We start from the raw sequence: 27,658 nt of genomic DNA, 5'->3' as shown, positions 1-27,658 counted from the left end.
ATTTTTAACAACGGGAGTTTCCCTGCACATGCTCTCTCTCTTTACCATCCACCATCCACGTAAGATGTGACTTGCTCCCCCTTGCCTTCTGCCATGATTGTGAGGCCTCCTCAGCCATGTGGAACTGTAAGTCCTTTAAACCTCTTTCTCTTGTAAATTGCCAAGTCTCGAGTATGTCTTTATCAGCAGTGTGAAAATGGACTAATGCAGTAAATTGATACCAGGAATGGGGCACTGCTGAAAAGATATCCAAAATTATATAAGTGACTTTGGAACTGGGTAACAGGCAGTGGTTGGAACAATTTGGAGGGCTCAGAAGAAGACTGGAAAATGTGGGAAAGTTTGGAACTTCCTAGAGACTTGAATGGCTTCACCCAAAATGCTGGTAGTGATATGAACAATAAAGTCCAGGATGAAGTGGTCTCATATGGAAATAAGGAACTGGAGCAAAGCTGACTCTTGTTATGTTTTACCAAAGAGACTGGTGACATTTTGCTCCTGCTGTAGAGATCTCTGGAACTTCAAACTTGACAGAGATGAGTTAGGGTATATGGCAGAAGAAATTTCTAAGCAGCAAAGCATTCAAGATGTGACTTGGGTGCTGTTAAAGGCATTCAGTTTTATAAGAAAAGGAGACCATAAAAGTTCAGAAAATTGCAGCCTGACAATGCAATAGAAAAGAAAATCCCATTTTCTGAGGGGAAATTCAAGCCAGCTGCAGAAATTTTCATAAGTAACAAGGAAGTGAATGTTAATCCCCAAGACAATGGGTAAAATATCTCCAGGACATTTCAGAGGTCTTCACAGCAGCTCCTCCCATCACAGGCCTGGAGGTCTAGGAGAAAAAAATTATTTTGTAAGCTGGGCCCAGGGCCCTCCTACTGTGGGGAATCTAGGGACTTGGTGCCCTGAGTCCCAGCCACTCCAGCCACTTGGCTGACTAAAAGGGGCCAAGGTACAGCTCAGACCATGGCTCCAGAAGGTGCAAGCCCCAAGCCTTGGCAGCTTCCACGTGGTGTTGAGCTGCAGGTGCACAGAAGTCAAGAATTGAGGTTTGAGAACCTCTGCCTAGATTTCAGAGGATGTATGGAAACACATGGATGTCCAGGCAGAAGTTTGCTGCAGGGGTGGGGCTCTCCTGGATATTCTCTGCTATGGCAGTGCAGAAGGGAAATGTGGGGTCAGAGCCCCCACATAGAGTCCCTACTGGAGCACCACCTAGTGGAGCTGTGAGAAGAGGGCTACTTGCCCTCCAGGCCCCAGAATGGTAGAACCACCAAGAGCTTGCACTGTTCACCTAGAAAAACTGCAGACACTCAACACCAGCCTGTGAAAGCAGCTGGTAGGAAGGCTGTACCTCCAAAGCTGCAGAGGCAGAGCTGCCCAAGACCATGGAAACCCACCTCTTCCATCATCATGACCTGGAAGTGAGACATGGAGTCAAAAGAGATCATTTTCGAGCTTGAAGATTTGACTGCCTGCTAGATTTTGAATTTGCCTGGGGCTGGCAACCCCTTTGTTTTGGCCAATTTCTCCCATTTGGAATGACTGTATTTACCCAATGCCTGTACCCCCATTGTATCCAGGAAGTAATTAACTTGCTTTTGATTTTAAAGGCTCATGGGAAGAAGGGACTTACTTTGTCTTGGATGAGACTTTGTACTGTGGATTATTCAGTTAATGCTGAAGTGAATTAAGACTTTGGGGGACTGTTGGGAAGGCATGATTGGTTTTGAAATGTGAAGACATGAGATTGGGAAACGCCAGGTGTGGAATGATATGATTTGGCTCTGTGTTCCTGCCCACATCTCATCTTGTAGCTTCCATAATTCCCACACGGTATGGAAAAGACCCAATGGGACATAATTGAATCATGGGGGTAGGTCTTTCCCATTCTGTTCTCATGACAGTGAATAAGTCTCACAAGATTTGATGGTTTGAAAATGGAAGTTTTCCTTCACAAGCATTCTCTCTTTGCCTGCTGTCATCCACGTAAGATGTAACTTCTCTCTTTGCCTTCTGCCATGATTGTGAGGCCTCCCCAGACATGTGGAACTGTAAGTCTATTAAAATTCTTTATTTTGTAAATTGCCCAGTCTCTGGTATGTCTTTATCAGCAGCATGAAAATGGACTAATACACCAACATTACCACAAATATGTGAGTAATACCTTGTGCTACAATGTTATGATGGCTATATTACTAGATGATAGGCATTTTTCAGCTCTATTATAATTTTCTGGGACAATTATCATATATATGGTACACGGTTGACTAAAACATTGTTATGCAGCACATGACTGTATTCTAGTTTTCATTTATATGACTGTTTATATCATCTACTTTTTGAGTTTACTTTCAAAATGTGTGCCTATCATAATATTTATTTTTAATTTGTTTTATTCCATGCTAATGGATTTTCTGAGAATAATAATAGAGGATGAAGTTTTATGCCCATCAATGAATGATCCAAAGTTTTCTCTGTTGTAGGATGGAGATTATTACTACAATTATTTTACCTAAATAGTCATATTTACTGTTTGTGACAAATAAGTAACTGAATACAAAAGCTATTTGTGAAATTTGACTTTCAATTTGATGAAGAGGGCTGATAGAGACTACCTCATATTTTTTCACCTATATTTAGATAGAACAGAAACATAATTTTTAATAAGAACAAACAAAATACTGTAATTGAAGAATGGCATGAATAAAAGATTACTTGATGACTCAAAGTGGTTAGCACTTACTTATCACATGCAGTGTTTTAGATATTGTACTAAGCCATGGCACATTTATAGGCATAATACCTAGAGTTTAAAAATAAATAATCAAAAATTCACTGGAAATGACAAATTGGCACATCTTTATTCATACCAGGTGACAGTAAGACAATTGTAAAAACGGACTTTTGGTATACAGTTAATAAATGAATATAAAGAATGTTACATAATTTTGTTAGAAATTTGACAAAGTTGTCATAGAAATAAACAGGCAGCATTTTGACCAGAAAAGAGAGGATGTGCATTTAAAAAAAAAACTGACAAGGTATGCTTTACACCTGAAAATTGTTATTGAATTAATGATAGGAATGTAATTTGTCATATTTTCTGAACACTCTAAATTACAATAGAAAGTGTCATTACAATGTATTGGTTCATTCTCATGCTGCTATAAAAAATGCCCAAGACTAGGTAATTTATAAAGGAAACAGGTTTAGTTGACTCAGTTCTGCAGGGCTGGGGAGGCCTCACAATACTTACAATCATGGTGGAAAAGGAAGCAAACACGTCCTTCTACATATGATGGCAGGAAAAAGAAGTGCAGAATGAAGGAGGGAAAGATCCTTATAAAACCATCAGATCTTGTGAGAACTCACTCTCTATCATGAAAACAGCATGGAGGTAACTGACTCCATGATTCAGTTAGCTCCCAGTTGATTGCTCCCCTGACACATGGGGATTATGGGAACTACAATTCAAGATGAGATTTGGGTGGGGACACAGCCAAACCATATCATTATGCCCCTGGCCCCTCCCAAATCTCATGTCCTCACATTTTAAAACACAATCATGCCCTCCCAATAGTTCCCCAAAGTCTTAACTCATTCCAGCATTAACTCAAAAGTCCAAGTCAAAGTCTCATCTGAGACAAGGAAAGTCCTTTCCACCTATAAGCCTGTAAATTCAAAAGCAAGTTAGTTACTTCCTAGATATAATAGGGATACAGGCATTGAGTAAATACACCCATTTCAAGTGAAAAAAATTGGCCAAAATGAAGGAGCTACAGGCCCCATGCAAGTCCAAAATCCAGCAGGGCAGTCAAATCTTAAAGCTCAAAATGATCTCCTTTGACTCCATGTCTCATATCCAGGTCACACTGATGCAAGAGGTGAGTTCCTATGGCCTTGGGCAGCTCTAGCCCTTTGGCTTTTCAGGGTACAGCCCCCACCCCTTGCTGTTTTCACAGGCTGTCATTGAGTGCCTGTGGTTTTTCCAGGTGCAGGGTGCAAGCTGTCCATGGATCTACCATTTCTGGGGTACAGGATGGTGGCCCTGTTCTCACAGCTCCACTAGGCAGTGTCCCAGTAGGGACTCTGTGTGGTGGCTCCAACCCCACATTTTCCTCCCACACTGCCCTAGCAGAGGTTCTCCATGAGGGCTCTACCTCTGCAGCAAACTTCAGTCTGGACATCCATGTGTTTCCATACATCGTCTGAAGTCTAGGTGGAGGTTCTCAAACCTCAATTCTTGACTTCTGTGCAACTGCAGGCTCAACACCACATGGAAGATGCTGAGGCTTGGGGTTTTCACCCTTTGAAGCCACAGCTCAAGCTGTACTTTGGCCCTTTTTAGCCACTGCTGGAGCAGCTAGGATGTAGGGCACTAAGTCACTAGGCTGCACACAGTAGGGGGGCCCTGGGCCCAGCCCACAGAACCATTTTTTCCTATTAGGCCTCCAGGCCTGTGATGGGAGGGGCTGCCATTAAGGTCTCTGACTTGCCCTGAAGACATTTTCCCCTTTGTCTTGTGATTAACACTCAGCTCCTCATTGCTTATGCAAATTTCTGCAGGAGGCTTGAATTTCTCCCCAGAAAATGGGTTTTTTTTTCTGTTACATCACCAGGATGCAAATTTTTCAAACTTTGTCCTCTGCTTTCTCTTGAATGCTTTGCTGCTTAGGAACTTCTTCCACCAGATACTCTAAATCATCTCTCTCAAGTTCAAAGTTTCACAAATCTCTAGGGCAGGGGCAAAATGCCACCAGTCTCTTTGCATAGCAAAAGTGACCTTTACTGCAGCTTCCAACAAGTTCCTAATCCCCATCTGAGACCACCTCAGCCTGGACCTCATTGTCCATATTACTATCAGCATTTTGGTCAAAGCCATTCAACTATTTTCTAGAAAGTTCCAAACCTTCCCATATCTTTCTCCCTTCTGAGCCCTCCAAGTCTCTAGGAAGTTCCAAACTTTGTCACATTTTCCTGTCTTCTGAGCCCTCCAAGTTTCTAGGAAGCTCCAAAGTTTCCTACATTTTCCTGTCTTCTGAGCCCTCCAAAATGTTCCAACCTCTGCCTGTTACCGGGTTCCAAAGTCACTTCCACATTTTGGGGTATTCTTATAGCAGCACTCCACTCTGTGTGTACCAATTTACTGTATCAGTCCATTCTCATGCTGCTATGAAAAAATACTGGAGACTGCACAATTTGTAAAGGAAAGAGGTTTAATTGACTCACAGTTTGCCCACGTGAGGTATTGGATTGTGAGAGTGCTCACAATCGTGATTTCAAATACCACTTTTCCACTTAATCAGTCCTGCTACTTGGGGATTATATGACACAATCTTGGACCTCATGTCTGGTGAAATGCATGCTTTGGTCACAATCGATGTATCAAGGCCATCCATATGTGACACTGACCTCAATCCAAGCCATTAATAGTGGCCGTTTGGTTTGGCCTTTTGCAAGGGAAGGCCTGCAGCAATTCCATGGCAGTATCTACACATGTTAGTGCATACTTTTGACCCATGTTTACTGGCAGGTGTTTAATGTGGTCTAAAACAGGGGCAGCTGTCTTATGTATGTGTCCAGGTGTACGTGGGATGCTGCAAGGGCACATATGGGAGTGAACTAAGCAGTTTGTTAATACTGTAGCTAAATCCACATAGCAGGGTGGTGATCCTGTTCCCTTTGCTATTTGCCATCTCCCTCGTTCACTGCAGTGCCTCCAACCTGCTTTCCTCCTCCCCAAAGGTAACCAAGATCTTAAAAGTTAACATTGTAAATCAACCTTGTCATTTCATACAAATGTTTTAATACAGGACATTTTTGGAAAATTTTTTTTTACATATATTTAGGGGACACAGGTGCCAATTTCTTTTTTTTTTTTTTTTTTTTTGAGATGGAGTCTCACTCTGTCACCCAGGCTGGAGTGCAGTTGTGTGATCTCGGCTCACTGCAACCTCCACCTCCCAAGTTCAAGTGATTCTCCTGTCTCAGCCTGGGACTACATGCACACGCCACCATTCCCAGCTAATTTTTCTATTTTTAGTAGAGATGGGGTTTTACCATATTGGTCAGGCTGGTCTCGAACTACTGACCTCAGGTGATCCACCCACCATGGTCTCCCAAAGTGCTGGGATTACAGGCATGAGCCGCCGTGCCCAGCCACAAGTTCCAGTTTCTTTTTTTTTTTTGAGACAGAGTCTTGCTCTGTCACCCAGGCTGGAGTGCAGTGGCACAATCTTGGCTCACTGCAAGCTCCGCCTCCCGGGTTCATGCCATTCTCCTGCCTCAGCCTCCCAAGTAGCTGGGACTACAGGCACCCGTCACCATGCCTGACTAAGTTTTTGTATTTTTAGTAGAGACGGGGTTTCACCATGTTGGCCAGGATGGTCTCGATCTCCTGACCTAGTGATCTGCCTGCCTAGGCCTCCCAAAGTGCTGGGATTACAGGCATGAGCCACCACACCTGGCCACAAGTGCCAGTTTCTTACATGCATACATTGCATAGTGGTGATGTCTGGGCTTTTAGCGTACCCATCACCCGAATAGTGAGATTTCTGCCCAATCGTTTTTCACCCCTCACCCTCCTTCCACCCTCCAATCTTTCATGGACTCCAGTGACTGTTATTTCACTCTATAAGTCAATAAGTACCCATTGTTTCGCCCCTGCTTATCAGATCAAACAGTATTGAACGTTCTCTTCTTGAGTTATTTCACTAAGAAAAATAGCTTCCAGTTTCATCCTTGTTGCTGCAAAAGACATGATTTCTTTTTTTTATGGCTGAGTATTTTGTGGTATATGTGTACCACATTTTAATTTTTTTATTTTTAATTTTTCTGTGTAACATAGTAGGTGTTATATGTCTACAAGGTATACGAAATATTTTGATACAGACATATAATGTGTAATAATCATATAGGGGTAAATGGAGATTCATCACCCCAGGCATTTCTTCCTTGTGTTATAAACAATTCAATTATATTCTTTTAGTTATATTTAAATGTGCAATTATGTAATTTTTGACTATAGTCACCCTGTTGTGCTAGCAAATACTATATCTTATTCTTTCTATTTTTTCGTATGCATCAATTATCCCTACTCTCCCAGCCACTGGTAACCATCAGTGGATTATGGTCTGGGGGTGCATATCATTCTCAGCCTCTGGTAAACACCATTCTACTCTCTATCTCTGTGAGTTCAATTGTTTTAATTTTTAGCTGCCATAAATAAGTAAGAACCTGCCAAGTTTGTCTTTCTGCACCTGGCTTATTTTACATAATGTGATGACTTTTGGTTCCATCCATGTTGTTGCAAATGACAGAATCTTATTCTTTTTTACAGCTGAATAGCCCATTGTGTACATGTGCCACATGATTTATACATTCAACTGTTGGTGAACATTGAGGTTGCTTTCATATCTTGACTATTGTGAATAGTGCTGTAAATAAACATAAGAATGCAGATATATTTTTAATATAATGATTTATCTCCCTTTGACTATATACCTAGTAGTGGGATTGCTGCAGCTAATGGTAGTTCTATTTTTAGTTCTTTGAGAACTCTCCATGCTGTTTTCCATAAAGGTACTAATTTACATTCCCACCAACAGTGTATAAGCATTCCCTTCTCCCTGTAGCCTCACCAACATCTGTTGCTTTTAGACATTTTAATAATAGCCATTCTGACTCATGTAAGATGGTATCTCATTATGGTGATGATTAATGATGTTTAGGATCTTTTCATATGTTTATTGGCCACTGGCATATGTTGTTTTGGAAAATGTCTTGTTATGTCTTTTGCTAAATTTTTAATGGGGTCACTTGTTTTCCTCTTGTTGAGTTCCTTGTAAATTCTGGCTATCAGCCCTTTGTCATATGCATAGGTTGCAAATATTTTCTTCTGTTCTGTAGGTTGTCTGTTTACTCTGTTATTTCTTTCGCTGTGCAGAATCTTTTTAGTTTAATTGAGTCTACTTCTGTTTTTTTAGTTTATTTTTGAGGACTTTGTCATAAATTCTTTGCCCAGGCCAATGTCTGGAAGAGTTTGTCCTAGGTTTTCTTTCTTCCAGAATTTTGATAGTTTCTTATGTTTAGATCTTTAATCCATCTTGAGTTAATTTTTCTATATGGTCAGAGGTCTAGGTCCAGCACCATTATTGAATAGGGAGGGGGTCATTTCCCCAGTGTACATTTTTGTTGACTTTGTCAAAGATTGGTTGTTTGGCTGGTTCATTGGATGTGACTTTGTTTCATGGCTCTTTATTATGTTCCATTGATCTATGTCTGTTTTTATACCAGTACCACGTTGTTTTGATTACTATAGCCTCATAGTATAATTTGAAGTTGGATAATGTGAAGTCTCTGGCATTGTTCTTTTTGGTTAGAATTTCTTCGGCTATTTAGGTTCCATATCAGGATCTTTTTTTGGTTCCATATGAATTTTAGGAATTATTTTCTAATTCTGAATAAAAGGACATTGGTAATTGGATAGGGATTGCATTGAATCTATAGATTGTTTTGGCCAGTATGGCCATTGTGAAAATATTGATTCTTCCAATTCATGAGCATATGCCATTTTTTCTTTGTTTATGGAATTTGTTATTTTTTTCACTAGTGTTTTGTAGTTTTCCTTATAGAGATCTTTTACCTCCTCAGTTAAATATAGTCCTGGGTATTTTATTTTTTGTAGCTGTTGTAACTGGGATTGCCTTCTTGTTTTGTTCCTCAGCTAGATCATTATTGGTGTATAGAATCTGTACTGATTTTGGTACATTAATTTCATATCCTGAAACTTTACTGAATTTATTGATCAAATCTGAGAGTTTTTTGGTGGAGTCTTTAGGGTTTCCTAGATATAAGATCATATCATCAGTGAACAAGAAAAATTCTACTTCCTCTTTTTCAGTTTACATGCCTTTTATTTCTTTCTCTTGCCTGATTGTGCTGGCAAGGACTTCCAGTACTGTGAATAACAGTGGTGACAGTGGGCATCTTTGTCATCTTCCAGTTCTTATGGGAAATGCTTTCACCTTTTTCCCAGGAAGTATGGTGTGGGCTGTGAGTTTCTTGTATATGGGCTTTATTATGTTGAGGTATGTTGCTTTTATAACTGATTTGAAGTGATGCTGAATTTTATCAAAGGCTTTTTCTGCATCTGTTGAGATAATCATACCATTTTTGTCCTTAATTCTGTTTATGTGATGTATCACGTTTATTGAATTGTGTATATTGAACTATCCTTGCATCTCTGGTATGAGTCCCACCTGATCACAGTGCATTATCTTTTTTATGTGCTACTGGATTTAATTTTCTAGTATTTTGTTGAGGATTTTTGCATCCATTGAAGTATATTGGTCTGTAGTTTGTGTGTCCTTGTCTGATTTTGGTATCAGAGTGACACTGGCCTTGTAGAATGAGTTAGGGAGAATTCCCTTCCCTTGATTTTTTGGAATAGTTTCAGGAGAATTGATATTAATTCTTTTTGTGTGTTTGGTAGAATTCAGCTGTGAATCCATCTGGTCCTGAGCTTTTTGTTGCTGTTGTTGGAAGTTTGGTGGGGGGTGGGGGAGTTTTGGCTTTGGGGATTTTTGTTTGTTTGTTTTCACTAATTCAATCTTGCCACTCATTATTGGTTATTCAGGAGTTGTACTTCTTTCTGGTTCAGTCTTGACAGTTTGAGCATTTCCAGGAATTTATCAATTTCCTCTTGGTTTGTGCATGTACAGTCTTTCATGACAGTCTCTGAGGATCTTTTGCATTTCTGTGGTATCAGTTGTAATGTCTCCTTTTTCATTTCTGATTATGTTTCTTTGGATCTTTTCTGGTTAGTCTAGCTAGTGATTTATCAATTTTCTTTTAAAAGAACCAACTTTTTGTTTCATTGGTCCTTTGTATTTTTTGGTCTCTATTTCCTTTAGTTCTGCTCTGATCTTTGTTATTTCTTTTCTTCTGCTAACTTTGGGTTTGGTTTATTCTTTTTCTATTAATAGTAACTGAAGTTGTAATGTTAAGATGTTAATTTGTGATCTTTCTCCCTTTTTGATGTAGATGTTTAATGCTATAAACTTCCTTCATAGCACTGTTTTTGCTATATCTCACAGCTTTTGGTATGTTATGTTTTTTTCATTTATTTCAAAAAATAATATCTGTCTTAATTTTTCTTATCAACCCAGTGATTTGTCGGGAGTATGCTTTTAATTTTCATATATTTATGTAGCTTCCAAAGTTTCTCTTGACATTGATTTCTAGCTTCATTCCACTATGATCTGAGATAATTTGATTGTTTTAAATCTTTTAGGACTTGTTTTGTGGCCTAGCATGTTGTCTATCTTGGAAAATGTTCCATGTGCTGATGAAAAGGATGTATAGTCTATAGTTGTTGGATAGAATGTTAGAATGTTCTATATGTCTCTGAATTTCCTTTGGTCTAAAGTCCAGTTTAAGTCCAATGTTTCTATTGATATTCTCTCTTGGTGATCTGTCTATTGCTGTGAGTAGGGTGTTAAAGTCCCCTACTATTATTGTATTGCTGTCAAATTCTTTCTTTAGGTCTGGTAGTATTTGTTTTAGGTGTTCCAAAGTTGGGTACATATATATTTAGAATTGTTATATTCTCTTGCTGACAATTGTTATATCTTTTTGCTCTCAGATGATCTCTTTATCATTATATATGAACTTCTTTGTCTTTTATTACCTTTTTGGATTTAAGTATATTTTATCTGATATAAATATATCTACATCTCTTGGTTTTGTTTCTGTTTGTATGGAATATCTTTTTCCACCCCTCTGCATTCAATGTATATGTCTTTACAGGTGAGTTTTTTATAGGCAGCATATAGTTGAATAAGGTTTTTAATCATTTCTGCCAATCTGCATTTTTTAAGTGGGGGATTTTAATCCATCTACATTCAAGGTCAATATTGATATGTGAGGCTTTGTTCCTGTCATATTATTGACTGTTTTCAAGCTGTTTTATAATTCTTTCTTTATTTTTCTTTTTTTTGTCATTGTGGTTTGATGAAATTATGTTGTATTGACATTTGATTCCTTTCTCTTCCTCCTTTGTGTGATTTTTTTGTGTAAACACACAAAGTGAGTTTTTTTTTTTCTTTTTTTTTGTTTATTATTATTATTATTATTATTATTATACTTTAGGCTCTATGGTACATGTGCGCAACGTGCAGGTAAGTTACATATGTATACATGTGCCATGCTGGTGCACTGCACCCACTAACTCGTCATCTAGCATTAGGTATATCTCCCAATGCTATCCCTCCCCCCTCCCCCCACCCCACAACAGTCCCCGAAGTGTGATGTTCCCCTTCCTGTGTCCATGTGTTCTCATTGTTCAATTCTCACCTATGAGTGAGAATATGCGGTGTTTGGTTTTTTGTTCTTGCGATAGTTTACTGAGAATGATGATTTCCAATTTCATCCATGTCCCTACAAAGGACGTGAACTCATCATTTTTTATGGCTGCATAGTATTCCATGGTGTATATGTGCCACATTTTCTTAATCCAGTCTATCATTGTTGGACATCTGGGTTGGTTCCAAGTCTTTGCTATTGTGAATAATGCCGCAATAAACATACGTGTGCATGTGTCTTTATAGCAGCATGATTTATAGTCCTTTGGGTATATACCCAGTAATGGGATGGCTGGGTCAAATGGAATTTCTAGTTCTAGATCCCTGAGGAATCGCCACACTGACTTCCACAAGGGTTGAACTAGTTTACAGTCCCACCAACAGTGTAAAAGTGTTCCTATTTCTCCACATCCTCTCCAGCACCTGTTGTTTCCTGACTTTTTAATGATTGCCATTCTAACTGGTGTGAGATGGTATCTCATTGTGGTTTTGATTTGCATTTCTCTGATGGCCAGTGATGGTGAGCATTTTTTCATGTGTTTTTTGGCTGCATAAATGTCTTCTTTTGAGAAGTGTCTGTTCATGTCCTTTGCCCACTTTTTGATGGGGTTGTTTGTTTTTTTCTTGTAAATTTGTTTGAGTTCATTGTAGATTCTGGATATTAGCCCTTTGTCAGATGAGTAGGTTGCGAAAATTTTCTCCCATTTTGTAGGTTGCCTGTTCACTCTGATGGTAGTTTCCTTTGCTGTGCAGAAGCTCTTTAGTTTAATTAGATCCCATTTGTCAATTTTGGCTTTTGTTGCCATTGCTTTTGGAGTTTTAGACATGAAGTCCTTGCCCATGCCTATGTCCTGAATGATATTGCCTAGGTTTTCTTCTAGGGTTTTTATGGTTTTAGGTCTAACATTTAAGTCTTTAATCCATCTTGAATTAATTTTTGTATAAGGTGTAAGGAAGGGATCCAGTTTCAGCTTTCTACATATGGCTAGCCAGTTTTCCCAGCACCATTTATTAAATAGGGAATCCTTTCCCCATTTCTTGTTTTTGTCAGGTTTGTCAAAGATCAGATAGTTGTAGATATGTGGCGTTATTTCTGAGGGCTCTGTTCTGTTCCATTGATCTATATCTCTGTTTTGGTACCAGTACCATGCTGTTTTGGTTACTGTAGCCTTGTAGTATAGTTTGAAGTCAGGTAGCGTGATGCCTCCAGCTTTGTTCTTTTGGCTTAGGATTGACTTGGCGATGCGGGCTCTTTTTTGGTTCCATATGAACTTTAAAGTAGTTTTTTCCAATTCTGTGAAGAAAGTCATTGGTAACTTGATGGGGATGGCATTGAATCTGTAAATTACCTTGGGAAGGATGGCCATTTTCATGATATTGATTCTTCCTACCCATGAGCATGGAATGTTCTTCCATTTGTTTGTATCCTCTTTTATTTCCTTGAGCAGTGGTTTGTAGTTCTCCTTGAAGAGGTCCTTCACATCCCTTGTAAGTTGGATTCCTAGGTATTTTATTCTCTTTGAAGCAATTGTGAATGGGAGTTCACTCATGATTTGGCTCTCTGTTTGTCTGTTATTGATGTATAAGAATGCTTGTGATTTTTGTACATTGATTTTGTATCCTGAGACTTTGCTGAATTTGCTTATCAGCTCAAGGAGATTTTGGGCTGAGACAATGGGGTTTTCTAGATATACTATCATGTCATCTGCAAACAGGGACAATTTGACTTCCTCTTTTCCTAATTGAATACCCTTGATTTCCTTCTCTTGCCTAATTGCCCTGGCCAGAACTTCCAACACTATGTTGAATAGAAGTGGTGAGAGAGGGCATCCCTGTCTTGTGCCAGTTTTCAAAGGGAATGCTTCCAGTTTTTGCCCATTCAGTATGATATTGGCTGTGGGTTTGTCATAAATAGCTCTTATTATTTTGAGATACGTCCCATCAATACCTAATTTATTGAGAGTTTTTAGCATGAAGGGTTGTTGAATTTTGTCAAAGGCCTTTTCTGCATCTATTGAGATAATCATGTGGTTTTTGACTTTGGTTCTGTTTATATGCTGGATTACATTTATTGATTTGCGTATATTGAACCAGCCTTGCATCCCAGGGATGAAGCCCACTTGATCATGGTGGATAAGCTTTTTGATGTGCTGCTGGATTCTGTTTGCCAGTATTTTATTGAGGATTTTTGCATCAATGTTCATCAAGGATATTGGTCTAAAATTCTCTTTTTTTGTTGTGTCTCTGCCAGGCTTTGGTATCAGGATGATGCTGGCCTCATAAAATGAGTTAGGGAGGATTCCCTCTTTTTCTATTGATTGGAATAGTTTCAGAAGGAATGGTACCAGCTCCTCCTTGTACCTCTGGTAGAATTCGGCTGTGAACCCATCTGGTCCTGGACTTTTTTTGGTTGGTAAGCTATTGATTATTGCCACAATTTCAGATCCTGTTATTGGTCTATTCAGAGATTCAACTTCTTCCTGGTTTAGTCTTGGGAGGGTGTATGTGTTGAGGAATTTATCCATTTCTTCTAGATTTTCTAGTTTATTTGCGTAGAGGTGTTTGTAATATTCTCTGATGGTAGTTTGTATTTCTGTGGGATCAGTGGTGATATCCCCTTTATCATTTTTTATTGCATCTATTTGAGTCTTCTCTCTTTTTTTCTTTATTAATCTTGCTAGTGGTCTATCAATTTTGTTGATCCTCTCAAAAAACCAGCTCCTGGATTCATTTATTTTTTGAAGGGTTTTTTGTGTCTCTATTTCCTTCAGTTCTGCTCTGATTTTAGTTATTTCTTGCCTTCTGCTAGCTTTTGAATGTGTTTGCTCTTGCTTTTCTAGTTCTTTTAATTGTGATGTTAGGGTGTCAATTTTGGATCTTTCCTGCTTTCTCTTGTGGGCATTTAGTGCTATAAATTTCCCTCTACACACTGCTTTGAATGCATCCCAGAGATTCTGGTATGTTGTGTCTTGGTTCTCGTTGGTTTCAAAGAACATCTTTATTTCTGCCTTCATTTCGTTATGTACCCAGTAGTCATTCAGGAGCAGGTTGTTCAGTTTCCACGTAGTTGAGCGGTTTTGAGTGAGATTCTTAATCCTGAGTTCTAGCTTGATTGCACTGTGATCTGAGAGATAGTTTGTTATAATTTCTGTTCTTTTACATTTATTGAGGAGAGCTTTACTTCCAAGTATATGGTCAATTTTGGAATAGGTGTGGTGTGGTGCTGAAAAAAATGTATATTCTGTTGATTTGGGGTGGAGAGTTCTGTAGATGTCTATTAGGTCTGCTTGGTGCAGAGCTGAGTTCAATTCCTGGGTATCCTTGTTGATTTTCTGTCTCGTTGATCTGTCTAATGTTGACAGTGGGGTGTTAAAGTCTCCCATTATTAATGTTTGGGAGTCTAAGTCTCTTTGTAGGTCACTCAGGACTTGCTTTATGAATCTGGGTGCTCCTGTATTGGGTGCATATATATTTAGGATAGTTAGCTCTTCTTGTTGAATTGATCCCTTTACCATTATGTAATGGCCTTCTTTGTCTCTTTTGATCTTTGTTGGTTTAAAGTCTGTTTTATCAGAGACTAGGATTGCAACCCCTGCCTTTTTTTGTTTTCCATTTGCTTGGTAGATCTTCCTCCATCCTTTTATTTTGAGCCTATGTGTGTCTCTGCACGTGAGATGGGTTTCCTGAATACAGCACACTGATGGGTCTTGAGTCTTTATCCAATTTGCCAGTCTGTGTCTTTTAATTGGAGCATTTAGTCCATTTACATTTAAAGTTAATATTGTTATGTGTGAATCTGATCCTGTCATTATGACGTTAGCTGGTTATTTTGCTCGTTAGTTGATGCAGTCCCTTCCTAGTCTCGATGGTCTTTACAATTCGGTATGATTTTGCAGTGGCTGGTACCGGTTGTGCCTTTCCATGTTTAGCGCTTCCTTCAGGAGCTCTTTTAGGGCAGGCCTGGTGGTGACAAAATCTCTTAGCATTTGCTTGTCTGTAAAGTATTTTATTTCTCCTTCACTTATGAAGCTTAGTTTGGCAGGATATGAAATTCTGGGTTGAAAATTCTTTTCTTTAAGAATGTTGAATATTGGTCCCCACTCTCTTCTGGCTTGTAGGGTTTCTGCCGAGAGATCCGCTGTTAGTCTGATGGGCTTCCCTTTGATGGTAACCCGACCTTTCTCTCTGGCTGCCCTTAACATTTTTTCCTTCATTTCAACTTTGGTGAATCTGACAATTATGTGTCTTGGAGTTGCTCTTCTCGAGGAGTATCTTTGTGGCGTTCTCTGTATTTCCTGAATCTGAATGTTGGCCTGTCTTGCTAGATTGGGGAAGTTCTCCTGGATAATATCCTGCAGAGTGTTTTCCAACTTGTTTCCATTCTCCCCGTCACTTTCAGGTACACCAATCAGACGTAGATTTGGTCTTTTCACATAGTCCGACATTTCTTGGAGGCTTTGCTCATTTCTTTTTATTCTTTTTTCTTTAAACTTCCCTTCTCGCTTCATTTCATTCATTTCATCTTCCAGGGCTGATACCCTTTCTTCCATTTGATCGCATCGGCTCCTGAGGCTTCTGCATTCTTCACGTAGTTCTCGAGCCTTGGTTTTCAGCTCCATCAGCTCCTTTAAGCACTTCTCTGTATTGGTTATTCTAGTTATACATTCTTCTAAATTTTTTTCAAAGTTTTCAACTTCTTTGCCTTTGGTTTGAATATCCTCCCGTAGCTCGGAGTAATTTGATCGTCTGAAGCCTTCTTCTCTTAGCTCGTCAAAGTCATTCTCCGTCCAGCTTTGTTCCGTTGCTGGTGAGGAACTGCGTTCCTTTGGAGGAGGAGAGGTGCTCTGCATTTTAGAGTTTCCAGTTTTTCTGCTCTGTTTTTTCCCCATCTTTGTGGTTTTATCTACTTTTGGTCTTTGATGATGGTGATGTACAGATGGGTTTTTGGTGTGGATGTCCTTTCTGCTAGTTTTCCTTCTAACAGACAGGACCCTCAGCTGCAGGTCTGTTGGAGTACCTGGCGGGCCATGTGAGGTGTCAGTCTGCCCCTGCTGGGGGGTGCCTCCCAGTTAGGCTGCTCGGGGGTCAGGGGTCAGGGACCCACTTGAGGAGGCAGTCAGCCCGTTCTCAGATCTCCAGCTGCGTGCTGGGAGAACCACTGCTCTCCTCAAAGCTGTCAGACAGGGACATTTAAGTCTGCAGAGGTTACTGCTGTCTTTTTGTTTGTCTGTGCCCTGCCCCCAGAGGTGGAGCCTACAGAGGCAGGCAGGCCTCCTTGAGCTGTGGTGGGCTCCACCCAGTTCAAGCTTCCAGGCTGCTTTGTTTACCTAAGCGAGCCTGGGCAATGGCGGGCGCCCCTCCCCCAGCCTCGCTGCCGACTTGCTGTTTGGTCTCTGACTGCTGTGCTAGCAATCAGCGAGACTCCGTGGGCGTAGGACCCTCTGAGCCAGGTGCGGGCTATACTCTCCTGGGGCACCGTTTCCTAAGCCCGTCGGAAAAACATAGTATTCGGGTGGGAGTGGCCCGACTTTCCAGGTGCTGTCTGTCACCCCTGGAAAGGGAACTCCCTGACCCCTTGCGCTTCCCGAGTGAGGCAATGCCTCGCCCCTGCTTCGGCTGGTGCACGGTGCACTCACCCACTGACCTGCGCCCACTGTCTGGCACTCCCTAGTGAGATGAACACGGTACCTCAGATGGAAATGCAGAAATCACCCGTCTTCTGCGTCGCTCGCGCTGGGAGCTGTAGACCAGAGCTGTTCCTATTCGGCCATCTTGGCTCCTCCCCCCTTTTTTGTAATTCTTAAGGCTGGGAAGTCCAAGACTGGAGTGGGGTGGGGTTGGGGGGATGGGCAGCTACATCTTGCAAAGGCCTTTGTGCTGCACCATCCCATGGTAGAAGGTGAAGGGCAAGAGAGGGAGAAAAAGACAGGGCCAAACTCAACCTTTTTCGTGAGTTTTATATTTACATGTGTTTTTGGTGATGGTGAATATTGAGCTTTCATTTCCATGTTTAAGACCACTTTGAGCATTTCCTGTTGTACTGATATAGTGTTGACAAATTCACTCAGCATTTCCTTGTCTAGGAAAAACTTTCCTCTTCATTTATGAAGCTTATTCTGGCAGGATACAAAATTCTTGGCTGACTAATAACATTTTAAGCATATAGAAAATACACAAAGTAATGTAATAAACCTGCCACGCAGCCTCCACAGGTACTAATCATGTGCCATTTTTGTTTCATCTATATTTCAACCCACTCCTCACCCCTCGCAACTGTTTTATTATTTTAGGGGTTGTTTGTTTGTTTTTGAAACGGAGTTTCGCCCTTGTTGCTTAGGTTGGAGTGCAATGGTGCCATCTCGGCTCACCACAACCTCCACCTCCCGAGTTCAAGCGATTTTCCTGCCTCAGCCTCCTGAGTAGCTGGGATTACAAGCATGTGCCACCACACCCGCCTAATTTTGTATTTTTAGTAGAGACTGGGTTTCTCCATGTTGGTCAGGCTGGTCTTGAACTCCCGACCTCAGCCGATCCGCCCACCTTGGCCTCCCAAAGTGCTGGGATTACAGGCGTGAGCCATATTTTAGGGTTTGTGTGTGTGTGTGTGTGTGTGAGACAAAATGTACATACATTAAAAGAATCTTAACTGTACCCTTTTGAGAAAACAGTACATCCATATAAACTTCCTCCTTCTAAGAATAAAATTCCCGGCCAGGTGCAGTGGCTCACGCCTGTAATCCCAGCACTTTGGGAGGCCGAGGCGGCCGGATCACCTGAGGTCAGGAGTTCGAGATTAGCCTGGTTAACAGGGTGAAGCCGCGTCTCCACTAAAAATACAAAAATTAGGCTGGTGTGGTGGCGCATGCCTGTAATCTCGGCTACCCAAGAGGCTGAGGCAGGAGAATCGCTGGAACCCAGGAGATGGAGGCTGCAGTAAGCCGAGATCGTGCCACTGCACTCCAGCCTGGGTGACACAGCGAGACTCTGTCTCAAAAAAAAAAAAGAAAAAGAAAAAAGGGGGCAGTAAGATCGAGCGAGGAGCCCAAGACCAAGCGCGCATCCCGAAGCTCGAGCTGCCCCCGCTGCGAGACCCCACCTCTGCCACCGCCGCCTGCGCCGCGAGATCACCCCCGGCCTCCCCGAGAGCGAGCCCCCGCTGCGGCGACCACCAGCCGCGCTAACCGCCGACCAACCGCCACCGAGGCGCCTGAGCTAGAGCAGCGGAGGAGGAGGAACGAGCGAGGCGGGCGAGGCCACCACCATTACCACCACCCTCCAGCAGGCTCCAGCGGAGGCGGCCGCCGCGGCTCCCCAGGACCCGGCGACCAAGAGCCGGGTGGGCAGCGGTGCGCCTCAGGCCGCGACCCGGGAGCCCGCCGCCCTCCTCGCAGGAAACCCGGGTGGGGACGCGGCCCCCGCAGCCACGGGCACCGCGGCCGCCGCCTCTTTAGCCACCGCCGCGGACAGCGAAGACGCGAAGAAAAAAGTTCTCGCCACCAAAGTCCTTGGCACTGTCAAATGGTTCAACGTCAGAAATGGATATGGATTTATAAATCTAAATGACACCAAAGAAGATGTATTTATACATCAGACTGCCAACAAGAAGAATAACCCACGGAAATATCTGCGCAGTGTAGGAGGTGGAGAAACTATAGAGTTTGATGTGGTTGAGGGAGAGAAGGGTGCAGAAGCAGCCAGTGTGACTGGCCGGGGTGGAGTTCCTGTGGAAGGCAGTCCTTATGCTGCTGATCGGCGCAGTTACAGACGTGGTTACTATGGAAGGCGCCATGGCCCTCCCCGGAATTACGCTGGGAGGAGGAGGAAGAAGGGAGCGGCAGCAGTGAAGGATTTGACCCCCCTATCACTGATAGGCAGTTCTCTGGGGCCCGGAATCGGCTGCGCCGCCCCCAGTATCGCCCTCAGTACAGGCAGCAGCGGTTCCCGCCTTACCACGTGGGACAGATGTTTGACCGTCGCTCACCTTCTTACCCCATCCCAACAGAATACAGGCTGTTGAGATTGGAGAGATAAAGGATGGAGTCCCAGAAGGAGCACAACTTCAGAGACCAGTTCATTGAAATTCAACTTACCGCCCAAGGTACCGTAGCAGGGGACCTCCTCGCCCACGACCTGCCCCAGCAGTTGGAGAGGCTGAAGATAAAGAAAATCAGCAAGCCTCCAGTGGTCCAAACCAGCCGCCTGTTCGCCGTGGATACCGGCGTCCCTACAATTACGGGCGTCGCCCACGGCCTCCTAACGCTCCTTCGCAAGATGGCAAAGAGGCCAAGGCAGGTGAAGCACGAAGTGAGAACCCTGCTCCATCCACCGAGCAGAGTAGTGCTGAGTAACACCAGGCTCCCCAGGCACCTTCACCATCAGCAGGGTGACCTAAAGAATTAATGACCATTCAGAAATAAAGCAAAAAGCAGGCCACAACCTTACCAACACCAAAGAAACATCCAAGCAATGAAGTGGAAGACTAATCAAGATTTGGACATTGGAATGTTTGCTGTTATTCTTTAAGAAACAACTACAAAAAGAAAATGTCAACAAATTTTTCCAGCAAGCTGAGAACCTGAGAATTCCTGCACAGAAGACAAGAGAGCAGCCTCCCCAGTTTCAGCAAGCGCTAGGTTTATATTTTTTTTCCTGGTTTTTACTGTTTTGGTAATATATATTGAAACAAGTAATATTAATACCGCATGGGGAGAACCACAACCAAAGAAATCTGAAATATATAGTAAATGCTTTTTTTTTCCGTTTTTGTTCATTTTGGATGCTGGTGCTAAGCCTCCAAGCGTCATGATTTTAAAAAAAAATTATATCCTTCTTATTTATTTCTAGGATGAGGGGAGGATAACATTTTTGCTTTCTTATGTGACTCTCTTTGAAAATGTGCAGTAAGAAGTTCCTCAAAAATAAAATTTTTACCCTTCAAAGGAAAAAAAAGAATAAAATTCCCCAACTTAACAATTATTAATCTGCATATGAATCATATGGGAATATTATTAATGTGTCAGAGGTTGAGAAGTGGCCAGAAAAAGAAAAGTATTTTGATGGCAGGCTGGAGAACATCATGAGAGTAAACTTCGGGCCTGTTGACTATCATCTTGGCAATGTACTGGGTCCTGGCCAAAGTGCTTGGATGCAACATGGGGCCAATCAATAAATCCATCCCCCATGCTTTTCCTGGCCATGAGGTAATCGGCAGCCTAGCTCATGTCTTGATGGGAACCTTTGCCATGTGGAAGGATCACATCTCAGGTTTCTTGACAACTGGATGACTTTTGAGAACAAAGATCTAGGACAGATCCTTGGATTATGGACAGGCATCAGCCTACTAACATCATATGGAACAGGTGACATCCAAATATGTTAAGAACCTCTGACAATGAAAAGTAAAACACAAACTCAATTTTAAAAGGCACAGGACCTATGAAAACATTTTATGGTAAAAGAAATACAAATGGTCATTTCCCACATAAAGATGCATCTAACCTCAATGGTGGTCGCAGGAAAATAAATTACAAAAAAAAATGTTTTGTGTGACCATCAGTTAGGAAAATTAAATGCTTCCTACTAATCTTTTCATGATAAGTAAAAACATACTAGCCAGGCATGGTGGCTCATGCCTGTATTCTCAGCATGTGGGGAAGCTGAGGCAGAAGGATACCTTAAGCTCAGGAGTTTGAGGCTACAATGAGCTATGATCATGCACTCCAGCCTGGGTAACAGAGGGTGAGACCCTGTTTCTAAATAAATAAATAAATGAGTGCATGAGTGAACATACATACATACATACATATACACAGACTGTTTTTTACATGTTTATAGAGAGTATAAATGGCCAATGACCTTTTAAGGCACAATTAACAAATATGTATTAAGTGGAAAGATGCATGTTATTGCATGCAGGATTCTACCTCCTGGAATGCATCGATGACACTACTTGAAAATGTGTGTAGAAATGCCCACACTAGCATGTTTGTGGTGGACATATAAATAATAGCAAAACAAAACAAAGGAAAAAGAAAAGTATATATATGTGAGGAACCCTTTTGGTTATCCTGGGTTTTTAAGATAATGTTCATAGTGGGAAAGCAAATCAAATGAAGAGCAATTGAGCAGAAAACGAGCGGGGGAAATACCCTCAGAGTAATAAGATTATCTCATTACGCTGAAGTTTTGCTGATGCTTCAAGTTTCCTGGGTAAGTTTTGCGAAGCATCTTTCTCTGAAAATCTTCTTGCTGCAGAACAAACCATGTTTAGTGTCTGTATATGTCTCAACTTCCTGTCCCCACCTGGGGGATGGGAAAAAGGACACGGTCCTTGCTTGTGTTTTGGAGTGAAAGAAGCATTAAAGGTCTTGCAAACTTTACCAAGGATTCTCCTGGTCTCATTTCAGATCCAACTTCCACCTCCAGGCAGCCTCTGTGTTTTTCTTTAATGTATAATCAGGATGTACTTCAATTTGGACTCTATTGCTATTTGGCCTGTATATGCAGTTTCAAGATAGCTCCATACACCTGCCTGCAATGATCCTTCAGGAATAGAATGGGCTTCTGAGTTGAGGAACTTGGGAGTATACTGAGCCCTTTGTGTATTTTTATTGAGTTTCTCTATTCATGCCAGGAGAAGGCTGTGGACAAACAGTAAAGGAGGAGACACTGGAATTGTGATGTCCAAAGATTCCAATGTTCAAGGATTATTTCAACCCTTCAGATATCTCATTTTTGCTTTGTTCCTTCTGTCAGTCTTAGTAAAGGGTCCTGGAGTCACAAATTGCCGGGGCTTTCTTGGTTTCAGTGTCTACTTTTTATTTAAGCCCATGGGTTTGGGGACAGGGTCCCACCACAGCACTTCACTGGGCACCTCCTGATCCTGGCCATGTGTCCTAAAATCTGGCAGTTCTTGCATGTTCTCTGTGGCTTGAGGAGCAGGGAAGTCAATGAGTCAGCAGCAATCACAGGTGGCTTTCAGAGGTTCTTGTGAGGATATATTTTTGTATTTGGGTATTGGTTTTTCAGGACAGAAACAGACAAGTGGCCCATTAGGTGTCTGGAAATTCATAATGCAAAGTCATATCCACAACTTATTGTAAACAGAAACACAAAGTGAAAGAACCAAAGCATGCAAGGTTGATGATGATAATCCAGCTGAATGGATCAGCTTAGATCACGGATGCTGAGCAGACTCTACAGAGTATAGTGGGGCTCCCAGGGTGACTGAGGGAGAATGAGGTAAAGGGAAAGTTTTGCTCTTCAGCTGGACTTTTTGCTGCCTCAAGAATTCAGTTGATTGGGTTAGCTTTACATGTGATCTAATCAGACCAATACAGTCACATTTGATCTAATCATCTCCCCCACTTTCAAGCTAGGAAAGGATATTTTATTTGGTGTTTACTTTTTCTCTGCATTATTATCTTACCACATATGCATATATCTAATATAATGAACTATAATTTGATATTTGTCATTTCCAAGCATTTGAGAAATTATAACATCTATGTGCACAATTTTAACACTATAATTTTCTTCATGTGCAAAATATATACACACATGTCAATATGTGGTCTGTCTAATTCTGCATCTTGAAATCTGGGCAGGATCTTAAATACTTCTAGGTGGGAATTGGGGCACAAATCAGATAGGGATAAGTTCCTTGCATTCCTCTTCCTGTGCCCCCAGCTTTGAATTCCTGCTTCTTAACATGATGACGGGGCTCTGCATCTAGATCTTATCTGTGTCTAGGTCCCCAAGGTATTCATGATGGAAAAATTTCTTATTGAGGCCATGATGAGTGGCAGGAGGGAGAAATCTCTTCAGCCAGTAGGAGTGAGCCATGTCCAGCTTAAGGGCTTAGAAAAACAGGTTCACAAGAACAACCTGCACCTGATTCTGTGCATGTGAGAGAGAGAGAGAGATCACCTTTCACTGGAGCTTCACCATGGAATGGGGAACTGAAGACCAGACTCCCACTGCCCCTCCATCCAATGCCCCATTGGCCCACCTTCTTTCCAACAGATCTCCTTTACAGAAAGGGGCTTGGATAAGGAGGAAAGACCATCAGAAGAAAAGATAAGACACTCTCTTCTCATTCCAGTAAGAGCCACACGCAAGGCAAAAGTAAGGCCTTTGGCTGTTCCTATGGAGGCTGGCAGGAGGGGTAGCATTAGGGATACTGATCTGTGTCTTTGGTGGGGTTTCATTTTGAGATTAGAAATGGGAAATGACTTACAGTCATCACAGGGATTTCAGAAATATAGTGATGATCCCCTGGAACTCTATGCTTCCCATTCACACTCGACACTGGCTGAACAGCCTTGATTGAGAGAATGACCCACAAATATGGGTCAGGTATAGACTTTGGGACTCTGTGCCTAGGAAGAGATGAGTCACCTAAACTTTCTTTTGCACTGAGATCAGAGCCCAATTCAAATCAGGAAGAGAATTCCAAGGAAACTAAGCTCAATGTCAGAAACAGCACTGCTAAATTATGTAAGATGTGATTCTTTCAAGGTGAGAAGAGACAGTGGATGGGTAAACACAGTCTCCTCTGGGAAGGGAACTGGGAGCTCTTTGGCATCCAGGGAGAAGAACCGAGTTTTGGTGGCAACCTCAGCTCTGGTGTGTCCAGGATAGACTAGAGCGCCTAAGGTGTTCAGTTGGAGGCAGTCACTCAAACTTTCATTTCATCCACAGAATCAGAGTCCAGCTCAGATGGGGGAACTCTAGGAAGAGAGAAATCCATTCCATGGACAGCTGCCAAGATAGAGCAGGTAGGATCTTGCTTTTTTGTTCCAAAGGGCAGATAAGCAGGTTATTTATACTGAGTTTGAGCAGGAAAGGGGTTTCTCAGTGGCTGAGAGGATTTTAGAGATCCTGACATCCAGAAAGCATTTGGGGTCCCAGAAGGGATTTAGCCTCCCTTCCTTAGGGAGACAGAGGGAGCAGGGAAGGAGGAGGAAAGACAAGTGGGGTTCACCTGAAGGTGCATGGGGACATTCTGGGAATAAGCATCCACGGGAGCTGTTCTGGTAAGTCTCTCACTCATATGCTTCCTCTTCAGGACAGCATCAAGGACATGAGCCAAAACTGCAAAAGGACTGCTTGACTTTGGAAAAGATACCAAAGGCCTCTGACACTGTACACATCAGTGAAATGAGGAGACCCATGATGCCCTGCTGTGGGGGACCCCCAGAGGCCCACACCGGGCACAGCGAGTGGCCCAGATCTCAGTCTCTAGGAGACCACCCACTACCACTTCAGAAAAACCTGGTGACCTCTCTGCACACTCCTTCTGAAGCCATTTATCACAACACAGCCCAGGTGTGGGAACAGTAGGCCTATTCTCTGCTGACCTGGGAGCAGCTGTCTGAGCTCACCTGGCTCCAGGGGCCTCTGTGCTGTGGTACAAACCTGTGCCGTGGCCACCCAGATGGCCTATGTCTTCCCTGCTGAGGGTTAGCTCATCCCAGCCACACTCCCTGGTCCCTAGGATCCAGCCCTGGATGGAGAAGCTCAGAGCTTCTCCTAGGAAGAAGGGACCCCCCACTTCCCTGGAGAGGAGATAAAGGAGCCTGTTGGTGGATCAAATGAGGCTTTAGCTGGGGTCACCCAGACCCTATTCAACAGAGGACACAGCTATAAGAGTGAGAACAAAGACCTGCTACTTCTCAGGCAATTTTAGACACACTGTGTTAATACATGACACAACCGGGGGCAGTCTTGGGAAAGGAGTTTGAACAATATCCTCAAAGTGGAAACTGTGTTTCATTTGGGTCTAAAACTACTGACAACTTTTGTACTTCATGTTAGACATTTGATGTTTTTGGATGTTTTATGACAGTCACACATTTCTTTGTAATCAGAAAATATTAGGGTAATCATTCATATGTGTTTGTGTATTGCAAAGTATAGCAAAATGAATATATATGTAGCTCTTCCCCCTTTAAGTCAGAAAAGGCTGTAGCTCTTTACTTTCCCATCCTGAGTCAGTAATAAAGGACTGATATCTACTAACCTTTAACAACATTCTCTATGGAGAAATGTTGGTATTTTTTCAATTCAACGAAATGATAAAATCACCATGCCATTGTTTCATTTTCTTTGTTCTAAAACTGTCAGAATGTATTAAGTGCTTGTTGATCACATTTATTTATTCTTCAGCCTGGATTATATTGTTGCCTAATTTTAATCTTCCACTTTATAGGCTTCAATTGAGCTTATTTTTTAAAACAGCTTTATTAAAGTATAATTAACTTTCAATAAGCTGCACGTATCTAAAAGGTTTATTTTGTTTTGATGTATGTGTATACCTAGGGAATCATCAACACAGTCAAGATAATGAAAATATCAATTCTCCCCAAATATTTTATCATGATTACCCCCCATTGCAATTCTTCCTTTGCACTCCTTCCAACCCTAAGTGCTCTCTAAGCAACCACTGCTTCCAGTAACAATAGATTGATTTTCGCTTTCCACAATTCTATATAAATAGAATCACACAGCATAAGACCAAGTCCCACTGTAGCAGGTATCAACAGTTCATCACTTTTCAATGCAAAATTATATTCTAGAGCTTGTTTATTTATTCACTAGTTGAAGACCATGTGAATTGTTTCTAGTTTTTGTCTATTACAAATAAAACTGGCATAAATATTCATATACAAGTTGCTGAATAGACATATATTACAATTTTTCTTAAGTAAATACTTCGGAGTTTAATGTTGAAAAAAGGAAACAACCACTAAACTGTTTTGGAAAGGGGTGGCATCATTACACATTCCCATGAAGACTGTACGAGGGTTCCATTTCCCCTACATTCTCATCACACTCGGTATAGTCCCTCTTTTTAATTTTTCTGTTTTTCTCCTTCTTAACTTTTATTTTAAGTTCAGGGGTACATGTGAAGGTTTGTTACATAGGTTGAAGGTTTTTTACTTAGGTAGACTCATGTCACAGGGGTTTGTTGTACAGATTTTTTCATCACCCAGGTATTAAGCCTAGTACCGAATAGTTACTTTTTCTGCTCCTCTCCCTCCTCCCAGTCTCCACCCTCAAGTAGACCCCAGTGTTTCTTGTTCCCTTTTTTGTGTCCATGTGTTCTCATCATTTAGCTTTCACTTATAAGTGAGAACACATGGTATTCGGTTTTCTGTTCCTGTATTAGTTTGCTAAGGATAATAGCTGCCAGCTCCATCCACGTTTCTGTGAAAGACATGATCTTGTTTCTTATGGCTGCATAGCATTCCATGGTGTATATGTACCACATTTTCTTTATCCACTCTGTCATTGATTGGCAATTAGGTTGATTTCATGTTTTGCTATTGTGAATAGTGTGCAATGAACATTCACATGCATGTGTCTTTATGGTAGAATGATTTATATTCCTCTGGGTATATATCCAGTAATAGGATTGCTGGGTCTAATGGTATTTCTGTTTTTCAGTCTTTGAGGAATCACCATACTACTTTCCACAATCGCTGAACTAACTTACACTCCCAACAACAGTGTGTAAGTGCTCCCTTTTCTTCACAACCTCACCAGCATCTGTTATGTTTTGATTTTTTTTTTTTTTTTGACGGAGTCTCGCTCTGTCACCCATGCTGGAGTGCAGTGGCACAATCTAGGCTCACTGCAAGCTCTGCCTCCCAGGTTCATGCCATTCTCCTGCCTCAGCCTCCAGAGTAGCTGGGACTACAGGCACCTGCCACCACGCCCAGCTAACTTTTTGTATTTTCAGTAGAGATGGGGTTTCACCATGTTAGCCAGGATGGTCTCGATCTCCTGACCTAGTGATCCACCTGCCTTGGCCTCCCAAAGTGCTGGGATTACAGGCGTGAGCCACTGTGCCCGGCCTGTTTTGACTTTTTAATAATAGCCATTCTGACTGGTGTGAGGTGGTATCTCATTGTAGTTTTGATTTGCATTTCTCTAGTGATCAATAATATTGAGCTTTTTTCAGATACTTGTTGGCCACATGTATGTCTTATTTTGAAAAGTGTGTGTTCATGTCCTTTGCTCATTTTTTAATGAGGTTGTTTGTTTTTCGCTTGCAAATTTAAGTTCCTTGTGGATAGGAGACCTTGGTCAGATGCATAGTTTGCGAAAACTTTCTCTCATTCTGTAGGTTGTCTGTTTACTCTGTTGATAGTTTCTTTTGCTGTGCAGAAACTTAAATTTAATTAGATACCATTTGTCAATTTTTGCTTTTGTTGCAATTGCTTTTGGTGTCTATCATGAAAGATTTGCCCATTCTTATGTCTAGGGTGGTATTGTCTAGGATG

The 27,658-nt window shown here is 41.7% G+C and overlaps 1 pseudogene; it reads left to right on the top strand.

Annotated features, from left to right (window-relative positions):
• Positions 1-25,640, top strand: part of LOC129050882 (Y-box-binding protein 3-like) — a 44,835-nt pseudogene extending 19,195 nt beyond the window's left edge.
• Positions 25,641-27,658: the final 2,018 nt, after the last annotated feature.

Source organism: Pongo abelii, chromosome 18, assembly GCF_028885655.2.
Source record: "Pongo abelii isolate AG06213 chromosome 18, NHGRI_mPonAbe1-v2.0_pri, whole genome shotgun sequence".
In the NCBI taxonomy this organism is placed as follows: domain Eukaryota; kingdom Metazoa; phylum Chordata; class Mammalia; order Primates; family Hominidae; genus Pongo; species Pongo abelii.
Note: the sequence above shows the minus strand (reverse complement) of the source record. Positions and strands in the feature narration are given on the sequence as shown.